The 16,834-nt window shown below is 33.9% G+C and overlaps 2 long non-coding RNA genes across 6 annotated transcripts in view; one reads left to right on the top strand and one right to left on the bottom strand.

The window, feature by feature from the left end:
- Positions 1-199: 199 nt before the first annotated feature.
- The window catches only part of LOC135799164 (uncharacterized), a 32,023-nt gene continuing 15,388 nt past the window's right edge, over positions 200-16,834 (top strand). For 2 of the 5 annotated variants that reach the window (XR_010549910.1, XR_010549909.1), the window contains exons 1-8: positions 220-380; positions 438-551; positions 2,988-3,024; positions 5,200-5,269; positions 5,383-5,434; positions 5,548-5,598; positions 5,712-5,763; positions 5,877-5,928. This is a non-coding gene — a long non-coding RNA (uncharacterized lncRNA). Of the gene's footprint in view, positions 381-421; positions 552-2,987; positions 3,025-5,199; positions 5,270-5,382; positions 5,435-5,547; positions 5,599-5,711; positions 5,764-5,876; positions 10,147-16,834 lie in introns of those variants that run through there. The other 3 variants (XR_010549908.1, XR_010549911.1, XR_010549907.1) reach the window with 3 other exon arrangements.
- Positions 12,043-16,380, bottom strand: LOC135798582 (uncharacterized). The gene is made up of 3 exons (XR_010549745.1): positions 16,061-16,380; positions 15,884-15,925; positions 12,043-14,212 (listed from the first exon to the last, which is right to left on the bottom strand). It is a non-coding gene; the product is annotated as an uncharacterized lncRNA (long non-coding RNA).

The raw sequence follows: 16,834 nt of genomic DNA on the forward strand, positions 1-16,834 counted from the left end.
ATAGAGTGGTGCATGCGTAGTTGAGTGTACGTGAGACACACGGACATTGCCATTTAAATGCGGGACCATACACTGACACATAACCAATCACTCACTGCCTCATATGCACGCCACACTTTTTGATACACTTTGTATTTTCCTGAGGTACTCAAAAGTAACCTCAGATGGCGCAATAATGCATGTTTTAGCTAAAAATATTCCTGCGAGTGAAAGTCGACGTGCCCAGTTGTTGCGTAGCCGGCACGCAACTCTAACTTCGAGCAATAGGTAATAATCCGTAAATGGATAATCGTGTTTCGTGTTGTAAATTCGTTATATCGCGTTATATTTGCTGGAATTTAGTGTTAATAGACGGGTTATAGTCGCTAAATATTTATCGCGTATGTATTCTTCGGAATTCAATGTTTTGTGTTTATTACAGTTTTACGTATATCTAGGATCGTTTGCCGTCGGATGCCAGTCGGCCATGTTGTGTAATTGTAAATAATACTTTGGAGTTGTGCGAACCATTTTTGTCTTCAGCAGAACACGACGAGCGGCTGTTCTACTTGGTAAATATTATTATTTAAATAATTATGGCAAATAAGACAATTTTTAAGGCAAAGTTTGGGTTCCTCTGGAACTCGGATTTATTTCAACATTGTCCGAAATTGTATAACTAATGTTTTGTTTCTTGTTTATTTCACAATCTACTCGCAATTGATTTACGATTATCGATACACTGGTGAGTGAAATTGGTCATCGTTCACAGTATCTATTTTTCGATTTTACGGTTTTCCTGCAATTTGAGAATGAATATCTTAAACTTTCTTTTGCGGAAATTTCGGTCAAGCATTCCGCAATTAAAAAATAGAAATTCAAACTGTTTTATTTCTGAACACTTTATCATAGTAAAATTTTTCTCTAGGACTCGTAGCTTTACCGTAATTTGACAAAATGTGAACTCACATTTTCCACAGAAAAATTATATTCAAAAATTTGAAGTTTTTATTTCGGAAGTAGTTATAGAAGGTCTCCCTGAGCATTTAATTTTAATAAAATTTTACTCTTGGACTCATAATTTTCCTACAATTTGATCAAATGTGAGGTCACATTTTCCACAAAAAGTTTAAATTTGTAAATTTAAAGTTTTTATTTTGGATGTTGCTATAGATAATCCTCCTGAGTATTTTATTTTAATAAAATTTTACTCTTGGACTCATAGTTTTCCCGCAATTTGATCAAATTTGAACTCACATTTTCCACAGAAAAATTAAATTTTAAAATTTGATGTTTTTATTCTGAATTTTGTCATAAAAAGTCCTCCTGAGTATTTTATTTTAGTAATATTTTACACTAGGACCTATAGTTTCCCCGTAATTTGACTAAATGTGAACTTACATTTTCCACCGAAAAATTAAATATGTAAATTTAAACTTTTTATTTCGGAAGCTTTTATAGAAGGTGTCCCTGAGCATTTTATTTTAAGAAAATTTTACTCTTGGACTCAGAGTGTTTCTGCAATTTGATCAAATGTGAGGTCACATTTTCCACAGAAAATTTAAATTTGTAAATTTAAAGTTTTTATTTTGGATGTTGCTATAGATAGTTTTCCTGTGTATTTTATTTTAGTAAAATTTTACTTTTGGACTTATAGTTTTCCTGCAATTGGATCAAATGTGAACTCACATTTTCCACAGAAAATTTTAATTTAAAAATTTGAAGTTTTTATTCTGAATGTTGCTAGAAAAAGGCCTCCTGAGCATTTTATTTTAGTAAAATTTTACTCTTGAACTAATAGTTTTCCCGCAATTTGTTAAATGTAAACACATTTTCCACAGAAAAATTAAATTTGGAAATTTAAATTTTTTATTTTGTTTGTTCCTGTAAGAAGTGCTCATGAGCATTTTATTTTAGTAATATTTTACACTAGGACCGATAGATTTCCCGTAATTTGACCAAATGTGGACTTTCATTTTCTACCGAAAAATTAAATTTGGAAATTTAAAGATTTTCTTTTGAATGTAACTGTAAGAAGTGATCCTGAACATTTTATTTAAATCAAATTTTAAGAGCGTTGCTTGCGCTATCGATGGATTGCAGCCAGTTTCGTACCGGTCGCTGGCGTGTCTAGACGTATTTCGCGCGACTCGTATCGTGTTATCGGACTCTTATTTTCTAAATTTGCATTGTATTCAGTCATCAACTGTCTATTTAGTTGTAACATGCATCTGCAGTGTTTTGTTAATGATAAATTGTGCCTTTAATATCCATATTTTTTATATGTTTGCGTTTGATGTTTACATTCCAAATGCATATTGTTGCCATCATGTTTCCCGTCATTAGGAGGTCCCTTCGAACTTGAGGAAGTAACTTATATCTGACTTACGCTACTCAGCACAGAATGTTTGTTTTCTCCGATGTATGAATATAATATTATATTGTATGCAATGCTTTTAATAAAAAAGCATGCCTAATCGGATAACAAGATTTTGCGTTCAAGTACTGTATATAATAAATAGGAAAAATTAGTAGTAAACGTTTACAATAACTAAATTAGAGACCGACCGAAATTTCGGTTTCGGTTTCGGCCAGTTTCGGCCAAGAATTCTAATTTTGGCTTCTGTTTCGGTTTCGGCCAAAAATTGGCCGAAACTTTCGGCCGCGCCGAAACTCACTGTTCGTGAATTGTTGTGCATCGTTCGGCTAACTTCGCGGCTAATGGCGGTTGTTACTTGCCATCTCAGTTCACACATAGAAACTTACATTAATTATCAAATAAGTATCAAGTGACTAAACGGGGACTTTACTCACGAGATTGATTTTGAATCTAAAAAACGTGGAAAAACTGGCGTTTTGTAGGTAGAAGTAGAAAAATATGTTTATGTAAGTTACAGTTTTGGTTTCAGCCGAAACTGAGGGCTGGGCCGAAATTTCGGTTTCGGCTAAAAACCAGTTTTGGTCGGACTCTAGTTTATATTTTAACTTATGTTTTCTTTTAATTGCAGTACTTGCTGTGCCCTGGCAAACCAATGAGCTGCATTGGTAAGTTTTTATTAATTTATATTATTCGGCCAAATGTTTTATGACCTGCGTGTTGCAATAGCTCGCGAATTAAAGGTGCCTTGTTTATTTTAATTGCGGGTAATATAGAAAACAAAGGAAACGACAAAGTTTGCCCGCTTTTCGCGTTTTTCAAAACACACGGTGGAAAACAGGCCATATCTCAAGAACCCTTTGTCATATTTTAGTTTTTTCTTTATTTTATGATAGGCCACTGAACCCCCGCGAAATTCGATCGTAACTGCCGCAAAATGGCCGCCAAAGTGAGACTTTCTTGCAATTTTCAAAACACGCTATGGAAAACAGGCCATATTTCGTTAATCCTTTATCATATTTTAGCTTTTTATTTATTTTATGATAAAGCAAAAGGGCATTTTTGAAATACACCCTTGAATCCCGCGAATTTCGGTCGAAACAGCCTCAAAATGGCCTACAAAGTTAGGCCTTTTCTTGCAATTTTCAAAACACGCGGTGGAAAACAGGCCATATCTCGGGAATTCTTTGTCATATTTTAGCATTTATTTTATGATACGGCAAGAGTGCATTTTTAAAATGCCCCTCTGAACCCTTGCGACATTTTGGTCGTAACAGCCTCAAAATAGCCGTCAAAATTTGCCCTTTTCTTGCAATTTCTAAAACACGCGGTGGAAAACAGGCCATATCTCGGGAACTCTTCATCATATTTTAGCTTTTTCTTTATTTTATGATAGGACAAGAGTTCATTTTAAAAATGCACCCATGAGCCCCCGCGAAATTTAGTCGGAACAGCCTCAAAATGGCCGCCGAAGATTGTCCTATTCTTGCATTGTTCAAAACACGAGGTGTAAAACCGGCCATATCTCGAAAACTCTTTGTCATATTTTAATTTTTTTTTATTTTATGATAGGGCAAGAGTGCTTTTTTAAAATGCACCCCTGAACTCCCGCGAAATTTGATCGTAACTGCCTCGAAATGGCCGCCAATGTTACGCTTTTTCTTGCAATTTTCAAAACACGCGGTGGAAAATAGGCCATATCTCGGGATCTCTCGGGAACCCTTTGTCATATATATTTTAATTTTTTTTATTTTATGATAGGGCAAGAGTGCATTTTTAAAATTTACCCCTGAAGCTCAGCGAATTTCGGTCCTAATTGCCTTAAAATGGCCGCCGAAGTTTATCATTTTCATACATTTTTCAAAATACGCGGTGGAAAACAGGCCATATTTCAAAAACCCTTTGTCATATTTTAATTTTTTTCTTTATTTTATGATAGGACAAGAGTGCATTACGACAATGCACCTTTGAAACCCGTGAAATTTGATTGTAACTGCCTCAAAATGGTTGCCAAATTTACGCCTTTTCTTGTAATTTTAAAAACACGCGGTGGAAAGCAAGCCATACCTTGGGAACCCTTTGTCATATTTTAGTTTTTTCTTCATTTTATGATAGGGCAAGAGTGCATTTATAATGCACTTCTGAACTCCCGCAAAATTTGATTGTAACTGCCTCAAAATGGCCGCCTTTTAATGCAATTTTCAAAACACGCGGTGGAAACAAGGCATATCTTGCGAACCTTTGTTCATATTTTAATTATTTTGATTTTATGATAGAGCAAGAGTGCATTTTTAAGATGCACCGTCTAACCCCCGCGAAATTCGATCGTAATTGTCTTAAAATGGCCGCTAAAGTTTGCCCTTCTCTTGCATTTTTCAAAACACGCGGCAAAAAACAAGCCATATCTTGGGAACCCTTTGTCATATTTTTGTTTTTTCTCTATTTTATTTTCCTTTAAAATATTGTTGTTTTCTTTTTATATCACCCTGTAATATAGTTTCCCGTAGTGGGTTTGTCAAAGGTGGGAAAATATATGTTATCCCACTTTAACTCAACAGTTTCCTTTAAAATATTGTCGTTTGGTTTTTATATCACCCTGTATATTAATTTCCTTTCATATTTGACTGTGGTTTTAGAGATATATTTCCCTGCTTGAACTTTGCTTTTTCTCTTAAAATTTTACTTTATTGTTTTTGGAACATCCTGTATAATAGTATGATTGCCGCGAAAATTATGCGATATTTGTTAGTATTATATGTTTTTTTTGTTATTTTTTACCTGGTCGATCGACCTGTAGCTGTTTGAATTTTCTTTTTGTAACGCCCTGTACATTTTTTTCCCAGAGTAACGGTGAAAAACGAGCGATATTAGAGTGTTTAGATGTTTTCCTGACAACGATTCTTTCATCGGATTGTAAGTATTGAATTTGTTTATCATTTTGATAATTAATTTGTGTGATTAGCACACGAGAAGCATGCAAAAATGTCATTTTTGTGCTTTGATGTGCTAATTTTTGGTTGTTTTAGGTGTCTAGCGGGCGAATTAAATGTCCTAGGACAATGATTCTTTCATCAGATTGTAAGTATTGAATTTGTTTATCTTTTCCATAATTAATTTGTGTGATTAGCACACGGGAAACATGCCAAAATGTTATTTCTGTCCTTCGATGTGCTAATTTTTGGTTGTTTTAGGTGTCTAGCGGCGAATGAAATGTCCTAGGGCAACGATTCTTTCATCAGATTGTAAGTATTGAATTTGTTTATCTTTTGCATAATTAATTTGTATGATTAGCACACGAAAAACATGCCAAAATGTTATTTTTGTGCTTCGATGTGCTAATTTTTTGTGGTTTTAGGTGTCTAGCGGGCGAATGAAATGTCCTAGGACAACGATTCTTTCATCAGATTGTTAGTATTGAAATTGTTTATCATTTTCATAATTTATTTGTGTGATTAGCACACGGGAAACATGCAAACATTTCATTTTTGTATTTCGATGTGCTAATATTTGGTTGTTTTAGGTATCTAGCGGGCGAACGAAATATCGTAGGACAGCGATTCTTTCACCAAATTGTAAGTATTAAAATTCTTTATTATTCGAAATTTTTTGGTCGAATTTTTTTGTTAGAATTTTTTCGGTTGTATTTTTTTGTTAAAATTTTTTCGATCGATTTTTTTCTTGTAATAAAATTTTCGGTCGAATTTTTTTGTAAAAAATGTTGTGGTCGAATTTTTTGATAGTTTTTTCGGTCGAATTTTTTTGTAAAAAAATTTTCGCTCGATTTTTTTTTGTAAACAATGTTTTGGTAGAATTTTTTTGATAGTTTTTTTCGGTCGAATTAAAAAAAAACTTTTGGTCGAATGTTTTTGTTAAAATTTTTTGGGTCGAATTTTTTTGTTAAAAATTTTTTGGTAGTTCTTTTTAATTTTTACGGTAAAATTTTTTTGTTTAAAGTTTTTCGGTCGAATTTTTTTGTTAGATTTTTTTCCATCGAATTTTTTTGTTAAAATTTTTTCGGTCAAAAAGCAGGATCGAATTTTTTTACATGAAAATTTTTCGGTCAAAGAACAGGGTCGAACTATTTTGTTAAAATGTTTTTCGATCAAAGAACAGAGTCGAATTTTTTGGCGATTATGTCAAGAATCAAGAAAATAAGTTACTAAAATAATCGATGTAGGATTAAATTATCTATCAGGTTTCCGATTTAAAATATAATCGAAATTAATAGTTCCATGCATAGTGCGAGTACAGTTCGATTCATGTTCTGCACTACCACATTGAAAGTGTCAGTGTTTACAAACAAACATGTTTTCTTACGTCGTGCAATTTTTGTGCGATCGCCACGCGGTTGGCTTGTGTATCACGTTAGTCTCATTTTTGTCGTTAGGTGATGTGCGTAATGTTTCTTCGATTGTGCGCGATTGATGTGCGGGGTTCGTACGAGTACCACGCGGATTGTACATACTCAGAGGTAAAACGTGAGTGATGTTCCGTCGGCCGTCGTATTTTTTTTGTATTATACGCGTATTTCATCAATGTGCATAATTAAGGTCCATACAACTTATTGGATATACCAAAACAAAAATTTATTTTGCATCAAGGTATGTTCTCGCATTTTTTCAGCCATTTGAAAATCAAATTCATTATTGACTTTACTTGTTTCCGCTTTTCCAATTGTTTTACATGATTCAAAATAAAATTCTGTTTTGTGCTTTAATTTTTAAATTTGGTTTTGTTTTTGTTAGATTCCGAAAGTAAATTAAATTCTGAATGCAGTAACACAATTATAGATTAAGGCCCTATTGACATGTAAAAACCAATTTTTGTATTAAAAATCACGAAGTATAGATAAAAGGAGTCCGAACGTCATGTTAAATTAATGGTCACGATCTAGGGGACCAAACATTCGCCAATAGAGCGCGCCACTATGCGTTAGTGTACGCGTTTAAATACTTTACTATGGACACCGCCGGAAAAAAATTCAACATGAAACTAGGGATAATCCGTGACACGAAGTATAGATACCGAGATAATCTGAAAAGCAAAAAAAAATCAGATATTAATTAATAACCATAAAAAAAATATCAGGAACCACACCATTTTATTCAAAAATAAAAAAAAAAGAAGAATGCAATGAAAAGGTTTATAAATAAATTAAGTAAATAAATACAAATTGCTTTAATTTTTATTAATATAATTTAGATAGCTTCCGGCATTTTTTAGTTTTAACTGTCCTCTCGGTAGCACATTTGTTGAAACATTTGGCTAGAAAATGTCCTCGCATTATTAAAAAATTATTAATTATTTTTTTGGTCAAATTTTTTTTATGGTCTTCACAGCCAACAAAAATTGTGATTTTCCTTTTTAAAACTTCGTCCAGTATTTCAAACATGGTATCAATTTTGACTGTTTTTGTGCCTACAACCATTAGCACAATTTCTTCCAAGCTTGAAATTAAATGAAACAACGATTCACTTGGATAAATTAACGCCCCTTTGTCCATATATGTTATATATTTGTCCTGAGCCTTCACTGTTCTTGTGTGCATAGCTTTCGTGCAATCGAAGCATTTGGAAAATCTACTTATTTTACGGGCTATATATCCCGCAATATAGGAAATGACATAGTGGCTACTTTGTGCAATGTCATAATCATGGTCCACCGAGCTTAATAATACTCCATTGTCATTGTCATTTGTCATCGCTGGTATTTCCGTCTGTATTGTTAAGGTTTCCAGATGCATTTTCAATTGTTGCATCAATTTTCTTGCTCCAGTTGTCCTTATTTGTATTACTTGCTTCAAATGATTCCATAGTCTGCATTAGGGAACATAACAACTCTCCTGCAGTCACATTGGATCCTTTTGGAGGTGTTGGTAGTAGAAGAATACTATTTAAGTAATTAAATTAATTCCAATGATTTCCATTTAAGCTTCTTACCATTACTTTCAAATTTGCATCAATTTTAACATGACAAACTAATTCCAATTTTGAACTTATATATGACAACGAAATTAAAGAATTTATTACGACTGTCCAACACCAATTCTTTCGCAGTGGCTGAGTTTCTAATATATTTTGGATTGAATGAAAAGAAAATTCCTCAGTCTTATTTATGACCAGTAAATTGTCATCATTAATAACAGTATTTGCACCATCTGGAAAATTTGTATTTGCCGAATTTACATTTTCAGGCTCAATCACTTCATTTATAATTTCATGTATAGTAATTATTTCCCCTAAATTATGATTGCAGTCACCAATTATTGAATGATCAACAATATCTATATCAATTATATTTTCGTTGCTATCACTAATAATATTAGACTTAGGTTCCGCTTCCTTCTTTAAATGAACTCTTTGAAATTCATGTACATATCCAGTACCATCTTTTAGAACCGTTCGATCAGTTTTAATCACATCCTCTGGATTAAAATGTAATTCACAAATATAGCTGCTAGCTTTCAAATTTTTGCCAAGAGCAGAACTCCATTTCCTGAACAATTTTGGGTCCTTAAAAAAGAATTATATTTCAATATTTCACAAGATACATGAGATTACAACATATTTTTAAATCTTAGGGCTATTAGTTATAAATTAATTGTTTATAACACATATTTTTCAAAGATATTACTCACCTTTGGTGCTTTGAATAAAACTACTTTTTCTACCTTCTCACTGGTCTTTCGGCCACTAAAACATCTTGGAATAGCACAACACCTTCCCATGTTTTCAACACTACTAATTTTCAATAAATAAATTAGTTCAAAAAAATAATACTATCACGTTCCAATTCAAATTAATGTATACATACATATAAAAGTTAAAAATGTATTTGTAAATTTAATTGAATTCAATTAAACATTCACAATCCAGCACGTGTTCATGTGTAATAATAATCACGAAGTATCTAAACACACGAACGTCATGTAAACAAATTGTCTAAATGTTGCTATGAACACGAACCAACGTACATCGATTCACTAGTGATTCAAGCGCACCCAGTGGCAGAAAGGTGAACTATTAGCTTTGTATATAATTGTGAACCATGACTACGACGAAAAAGCCTATACCGTTCGGACTCCTTTTATCTATACTTCGTGTTAAAAATGTACAATGATACACCAATACATAAATAATAAAAGTATACTATACTACAATTATCTACCTGGTGTCCCCAACTAGATGCTGACAATTCTCTTTCCTGCTTAGTCGGTCGTGCGCGGTGGTGTCGTGAGCACGTGTTTTGTTCGTAGCTATTAATCGCGTTTCTGGTGATTTTGATTTAGTAGTGGCATGAACGACAATGTATTTCAGCGAGCGCGGCTGAACGTTAATGAATTATTGCTCGTGATACCTGCTATTGAGTGACTTTATCTGAACATTTGTGTCTACTGTCGAATACCGCCCGGTTGTTGGCTTGTGCTTCTCATTTGTGGTGTTCCGAACACAGGTTGAAGGATTTTATGATGCAATTTGGAACGTATTCATTAAATTTTATATTAATTTGGTTTGATATAATGTGTGGTGAAACTATTTTCTGTAAACTAAACATGTTTGGTCCATGAGGCATTTTCCGTATCCTTCTAATGCTGCCAAAATGTTACTACAGTGAGTAGTAACATCAATTCTACTAACAATTCTACTTTGTGTGTAACGTTTGATAACAGAGCGATGTGGCTCGATGGTACGTAGGATATGCCTTGGATCGTACGTACGTTCGTTTTATTAAAAAAAGAAAGAAGAATGTATTGTTAAACATAATTAATAAAACTCAATTTAAAATTAAAATCTTATTCCTACTTTTTTGTAATATCCTCTTTGTCGTTTTCAGGATATGCGTCTTAAATCATATTTAATATGAAGCTTATGTGAGTGCAACATAGCTAAGGCATGTGTTGTTGTTTTTAAAAAGTTGAATAAAGTAGAAACATAAATAGAAGAATCAAATATTAATGATAAAAACACTCGGTGGTCGAGTGGAAACGTGCACCTGCTGGCATGCTAGCAGACACGGATCGAATCTCAGGTGTAGAAGGCATTTTTCTCAAATATAAAAATATCGGGTGTAATTTGGGTTGTATATATGAATTGCAACGAAATATAAGAGAAATTGAAATACAAGTGAAGGCAATAAGAGAAGTAAGGAAAGTAAGTGGAGAAACGAGAACATAAATAGAAGAAGGAGTAGTAAAGAATAGAAGAAGATAAAAGGAAGAGAATAAGAGAGTAGAGCAGAGAAGAAGAGGAGGAGATAGAAGAAAGAGAACAGGGGAGGATCAGATTTTTAAATTTTTTGGCGCGTGTCTTTAGACAGTCACTGCTTCGATGCGTCCATTGCTCCCGGCCCATCCTACAGCTACGATGTCTCTACGCTTCATCCCCAGGATTCTCTGGCATATCAACAATTTTTATGGTGGGGGATCACCCCCAGAGAGAGGGAACTCCTTATAAGGTCTTGTTCAAATATTTCTAAGTTTTAAGTCGCCCCAAGAGAGGGGACACTTAAAAATATTATTACAAGTTCTTACCTGTACCTGAAATGAGAGAAGGAGTACACAAATCATACAGGTTACCTTAACAATTTTTATAGGGGGATCATCCCCTGAGAGAGGGAACGCTCTTAGAGACCTGTTCCTGAAATGATAGAAGGGGTACACAAATCAAAGAAGTCAATATATCTTACTATTTATATATTAACAACAGAATACAAGTTTATATTTTACAAGTCAACAGAATACATGCTACCATATTGAAACAGGACTTACGACCTGCACAACTGCGCACATGCCATCAAGTGCTACTACTTCATAAAGTTATACCGGAATAATGAAATTAATAATAGACAAGTTTCTAGGTGATTGAAAATGGAAACTAGTATACAGGGTGTTACAAAAGGAAAATTTAAAGTGCAAACAAAAACCTCTCAACATTAGAAACGCCGCTCCTTTTCACTCGACGCTCAGGGAATCTAATATACAGGGTGTTCCAGAAAGAAATTTCAAAGTGCAAACGGGAAAATTCTAAAAACGACAGTAAAAGCAAAATTTTCACGGACACAAAGGAAAACATATATACAGGGTGTTCTAGAAAGATAATTCCATGTTCAAAACAAAGAACACTCAAAACTCACCACTAAAAGTGATTTTCTACGTGCTGTGAGGAAAACTAATATACAGGGTATTCTAGAAAGAAAATTCTAGAAAGTACAAAGGAAGTCAATATTCACAATATGAAGAGGGAAATTTACAAATTAACAACAATATTTTAATATAAAAAACAGAGATTTTGACCAAAAAACATCGGAAAATTGAGCAAAAGGGTGCTACAAAAATAAAACACTTACAGTTTAATATATTGTGAATATATATTTATTAATTGGTAGTAGCATCAACTGTATAAGGTAACCGTCGCGTGAAGCATCATCACAAATTGATAGAATATCCGGCGGAAAACATCTAAATCAACAAATTTTAAGCGACGGTGCGGAGCATCGCAGTGGTTAAAGACGATAAAAATAACTATTTCTCTGTAAATATTAAGATATACTTAAGATATACGAAAAACTATTCATCGTTCAAGATTTTATTTCAACATGAAATTATTAATTTAATGATGCAATTCGATTCAAAATCTTTACGTGATCTTCGAAAACACCACATGAAAATTGTCATTTTAATAATCCTCAGATAATTTTAAAAACCGTGCTTGTAATAATTAAATGAAGCATGTTATTTTCGGAAACGCGACTAAGATGAATTCTGATAAAAATTCCACCACAAAATTAATATCCCCCAAATTGAATAATCAATTTAGGTTAAACCGCCTTAACTTTCCGCGAAAAATTATAATTATCCACCCACCTGTGCAATGAAGGGTAGATATTCTATCTTGTAATATATTCTATATGAAAACTCGCGCAGGGATTAACGGACACTTATTTCTCACTTAAGAGGACTCTAATCGCCATAAATCATTAAACAAAACAGACACACATGCCAATTGCGAACATTTTACTAGGGCTTCACGCGATACCGAGACTTTTCTCGTATCGTCTCGGTATCGTCTCGCTTTTCCGAGACGAGCTTTATCAATTTCTCGGCGATAGTGAGACCACAGTCCGAGTCTCGTTTTTGGTCTCGTTATTGGTCTCGTGAAATTTTTTTTATGAAGTTGATATTAGTAAAATGAGAAAAGGGCCAATATATGAAATCCAATATATGACCATCTGTGAAATATTTCTTTTGTATATTCAAAAGAACAAGTCAGTAACCGAATATCATGACCTTCTTGACTTTTTGAAAGTTTTATGAAAATTTTGTCTTTGTTTATACATCCGGGGACATATTTTTGTGTTTTTCTGTACTTCTTGAAGCAAATATATGAACAGCAAACGTATTGTATTAACTGGGCAAGGGAATATAATAGATCTTGTCAAATAAAATTTATGATATAGTCCGGGACGAAAAAGTGTTCATGTTGACAATATTTTGTAGACAACTTAATAATATTGGGATAATTAATATTTTAACCTATGTATGTATTTTTGGAGTAATTAAATTACTAAACTTTTGAACTGCAAAGATCTTCAATGTTTTCTTTACACTTAAAACCATTAAATGTAAAAAAATATAAGAACAAAGGCTTCACGGGTATCGCGAGACTTTTCTCGTATCGTCTCGGTCTCGTATCGCTTTTACGAGACGATACCGAGACCGAGACGATACTGTTGATAGTCTCGTCCACTCTCGTCTCGTGTGAAGCCCTACATTTTACCGATGGCCAAAAGAATACACGACAATTAATCCAATTAAAACGCCAAAACGCGTGGCGATTAGATAGACACGCTCGCGGACCACGCCGTGAAACAACTGCCGTGTGCGTTGCGCGTAGCCGGGTACAAGACAGGTATGCAGCGATATCACGCGTCAGTCGAACAAAAAAGTTGTTTATACCCAAACGTACTGATAAACACCTAGTTGCGAGGACCAAACTAAAAATTCACAACGTTGAAATACACATACACAAAATTTACTTCTACTTTCAATATTTCTCGGTAAACGAAAAGATCCATAAATGTAAATTTCCAAATGAACTAACTTATTAGATGAAATTTTAATTCACAAGAAAAAATGGGCAAGGGGGTGGGGGGTAATTTTATTTAATGGGGTAAAAGGTCAAGAACCTCAACTGAAAGTGCTCAATATTGCAAATTTTCAATTTATGACGATAAATGCACTCTGATCCTATAATCAAATCGAAGAAACTTAAAATATCATAAAGGGTTTTCAAGGTATGGTTTTCCACCGCCTGTTTTGAAAATTGCAGGGAAAGGCCTAACTTTGTAGGCCATTTTGAGGCTGTTTCGACCGAATTTCGCGGGATTCAGGGGTGTATTTCAAAAATGCCCTTTTGCTTTATCATAAAATAAATAAAAAGCTAAAATATGACAAAGGATTCACGAGATATGGCCTGTTTTCCATCGCGTGTTTTGAAAATTTCAAGAAAGTCTAACTTTGGCGGCCATTTTGCGGCAGTTACGATCGAATTTCGCGGGGGTTCAGGGGTGCATTTTAAAAATACACTCTTGGCCTATCATAAATAAAGAAAAAAACTAAAATATGACAAAGGGTTCCTGAGATATGGCCTGTTTTCCACCGTGTGTTTTGAAAAACGCGAAAAGCGGGCAAACTTTGTCGTTTCCTTTGTTTTCTATATTACCCGCAATTAAAATAAACAAGGCACCTTTAATTCGCGAGCTATTGCAACACGCAGGTCATAAAACATTTGGCCGAATAATATAAATTAATAAAAACTTACCAATGCAGCTCATTGGTTTGCCAGGGCACAGCAAGTACTGCAATTAAAAGAAAACATAAGTTAAAATATAAACTAGAGTCCGACCAAAACTGGTTTTTAGCCGAAACCGAAATTTCGGCCCAGCCCTCAGTTTCGGCTGAAACCAAAACTGTAACTTACATAAACATATTTTTTTACTTCTACCTACAAAGCGCCAGTTTTTCCACGTTTTTTAGATACAAAATCAATCTCGTGAGTAAAGTCCCCGTTTAGTCACTTGATACTTATTTGATAATTAATGTAAGTTTCTATGTGTGAACTGAGATGGCAAGTAACAACCGCCATTAGCCAATTTTTGGCCGAAACCGAAACAGAAGCCAAAATTTGAATTCTTGGCCGAAACTGGCCGAAACCGAAACCGAAATTTCAGTCGGTCTCTAATTTAGTTATTGTAAACGTTTACTACTAATTTTTCCTATTTATCATAGGATATATCATATATTTTTATTAAAAACATTGCATACAATATAATATTATATTCACACATCGGAGAAAACAAACATTCTGTGCTGAGTAGCGTAAGTCAGATATAAGTTACTTCCTCAAGTTTGAAGGGACCTCCCAATGACGGGAAACATGATGGCAACAATATGCATTTGGAATGTAAACATCAAACGCAAACATATAAAAATTATGGATATTAAACGCACAATAAATCATTAACAAAACACTGCAGATGCATGTTACAACTAAATAGTCAGTTGATGACCGAATACAATGCAAATTTAGAAAATAAAAGTCCGATAACACGATACGAGTCGCGCGAAATACGTCTAGATACGCCAGCGACCGGTACGAAACTGGCTGCAATCCATCGATAGCGCAAGCAATGATGCGACAGTTCCCAATAAGACAATGTGCCTGCAGCATGAACCCCGCAGGTAAAAGCAATAGATGCGCAAAGCGGCCCGCCGATGGCACGCGACCTTGTGCGTGAATTGCAACAGGCATATTACCTTGGATCACAACTAAACTAAGATGTGACAACGTGCGGCGTGAGGGGATGGCAACGACGACACACGGGCATTCGATAAGAAAGTGTAACTTCTCGTATCGAATGCTAACGTTTGCTGATAAATATAGAAATAAAGAATACAATTTTATTTTATGATTTTTAGTTCAGGTAAGTGCCATCTCTGAATGCTACAGATAGTAGTCCAACAATTAAAATTATTAAAACTAATCAAAAATTAAAATTCGAGTTGGGTAATTCATAATTTCATTGTAATTTTTAAAATTTGATTTAAATAAAATGTTCAGGATCACTTCTTACAGTTACATTCAAAAGAAAAACTTTAAATTTCCAAATTTAATTTTTCGGTAGAAAATCCACATTTGGTCAAATTACGGGAAAACTATCGGTCCTAGTGTAAAATATTACTAAAATAAATACTCAGGAGACCTTCTATAACAACTTCCGAAATAAAAACTGTAAATTTACAAATTTAATTTTTCAGTGGAAAATGTAAGATCACATTTAATCAATTTTTTCAATTAAACGTCGCTCTGAACATCCGCAATAAAATAGTTTAAATTTCCATTTTAAATTTTTTGCGGAATGCTTGGCCGAAAATTCCGCAAAAAGAAGTTTAAGATATTCATTCTCTAATTGCAGGAAAACCGTAAAATCGAAAAATAGATACTATGAACTATGAAAAATTTCACTCACCGGTGTATCGAACACCGCAAATCAAATGCGAGTAGATAGGTACTGAAATAAACAAGAAACAAAACATTAGTTATACAATTTCGGACAATGTTGAAATGATTCCGAGTTCCAGAGGAACCCAAACTTTGCCTTAAAAATTGTCTTATTTGCCATAATTATTTAAATAATAATATTTACCAAGTAGAACAGCCGCCCGTCGTGTTCTGCTGAAGACAAAAATGGTTCGCACAACTCCAAAATATTATTTAAAATCACACAACATGGCCGACTGGCGTCCGACGGCAACGGATCCCAGATATACGCAAAACGGTAATAAACACAAAACATTGAATTCCGAAGAATACACACGCGATAAATATTTAGCGACTAAAATCCGTCTATTAACACTAAATTCCAGCAAATATAACGCGATATATCGAATTTACAACACGAAAGACGAAATATCCATTTAGTATTATTAAGTATTATTACTTATCGCACGAAGTAAGAGTCGTGTGCCGGCTACACAACAACTGGACACGCCGACTTTCACTCGCAGGAATATTCTTAGCTAAAACATACATTATTGCGCCATCTGAGGTTACTATTGAGTACCTCAAGAAAATACAATGTGTATCAAAAAGTGTGGCGTGCATATGAGGCAGTGAGTGATTGGCTATGAGGCAGTGTATGGTCACGCACTAAATGGCAATGCCCGTATGTCACACATTCACGCAACTGCGCATGCACCACCCTATCTAAACGAATAGCAATTTTTACCCATAACACATAACTTAAAGTTTAAATTTTGCAATTTTAATGTAAATATTCATTAATTTAGCAATAAATAAACCTTATACACTGCATAAATAGTCAATGAAATCACATATTTTCTTGAAATTTGCATCAAATCTACAAAAAACATAAAACATTCAAATTTTACTTCTTTAGTAATTTACTCTTGAAATTAAA

This window comes from Atheta coriaria, unplaced genomic scaffold, assembly GCF_025399875.1.
Source record: "Atheta coriaria isolate IRGN ID8LTWV9N9 unplaced genomic scaffold, Caltech_Dcor_3.1 hic_scaffold_9_pilon, whole genome shotgun sequence".
In the NCBI taxonomy this organism is placed as follows: Eukaryota; Metazoa; Arthropoda; class Insecta; order Coleoptera; family Staphylinidae; genus Dalotia; species Dalotia coriaria.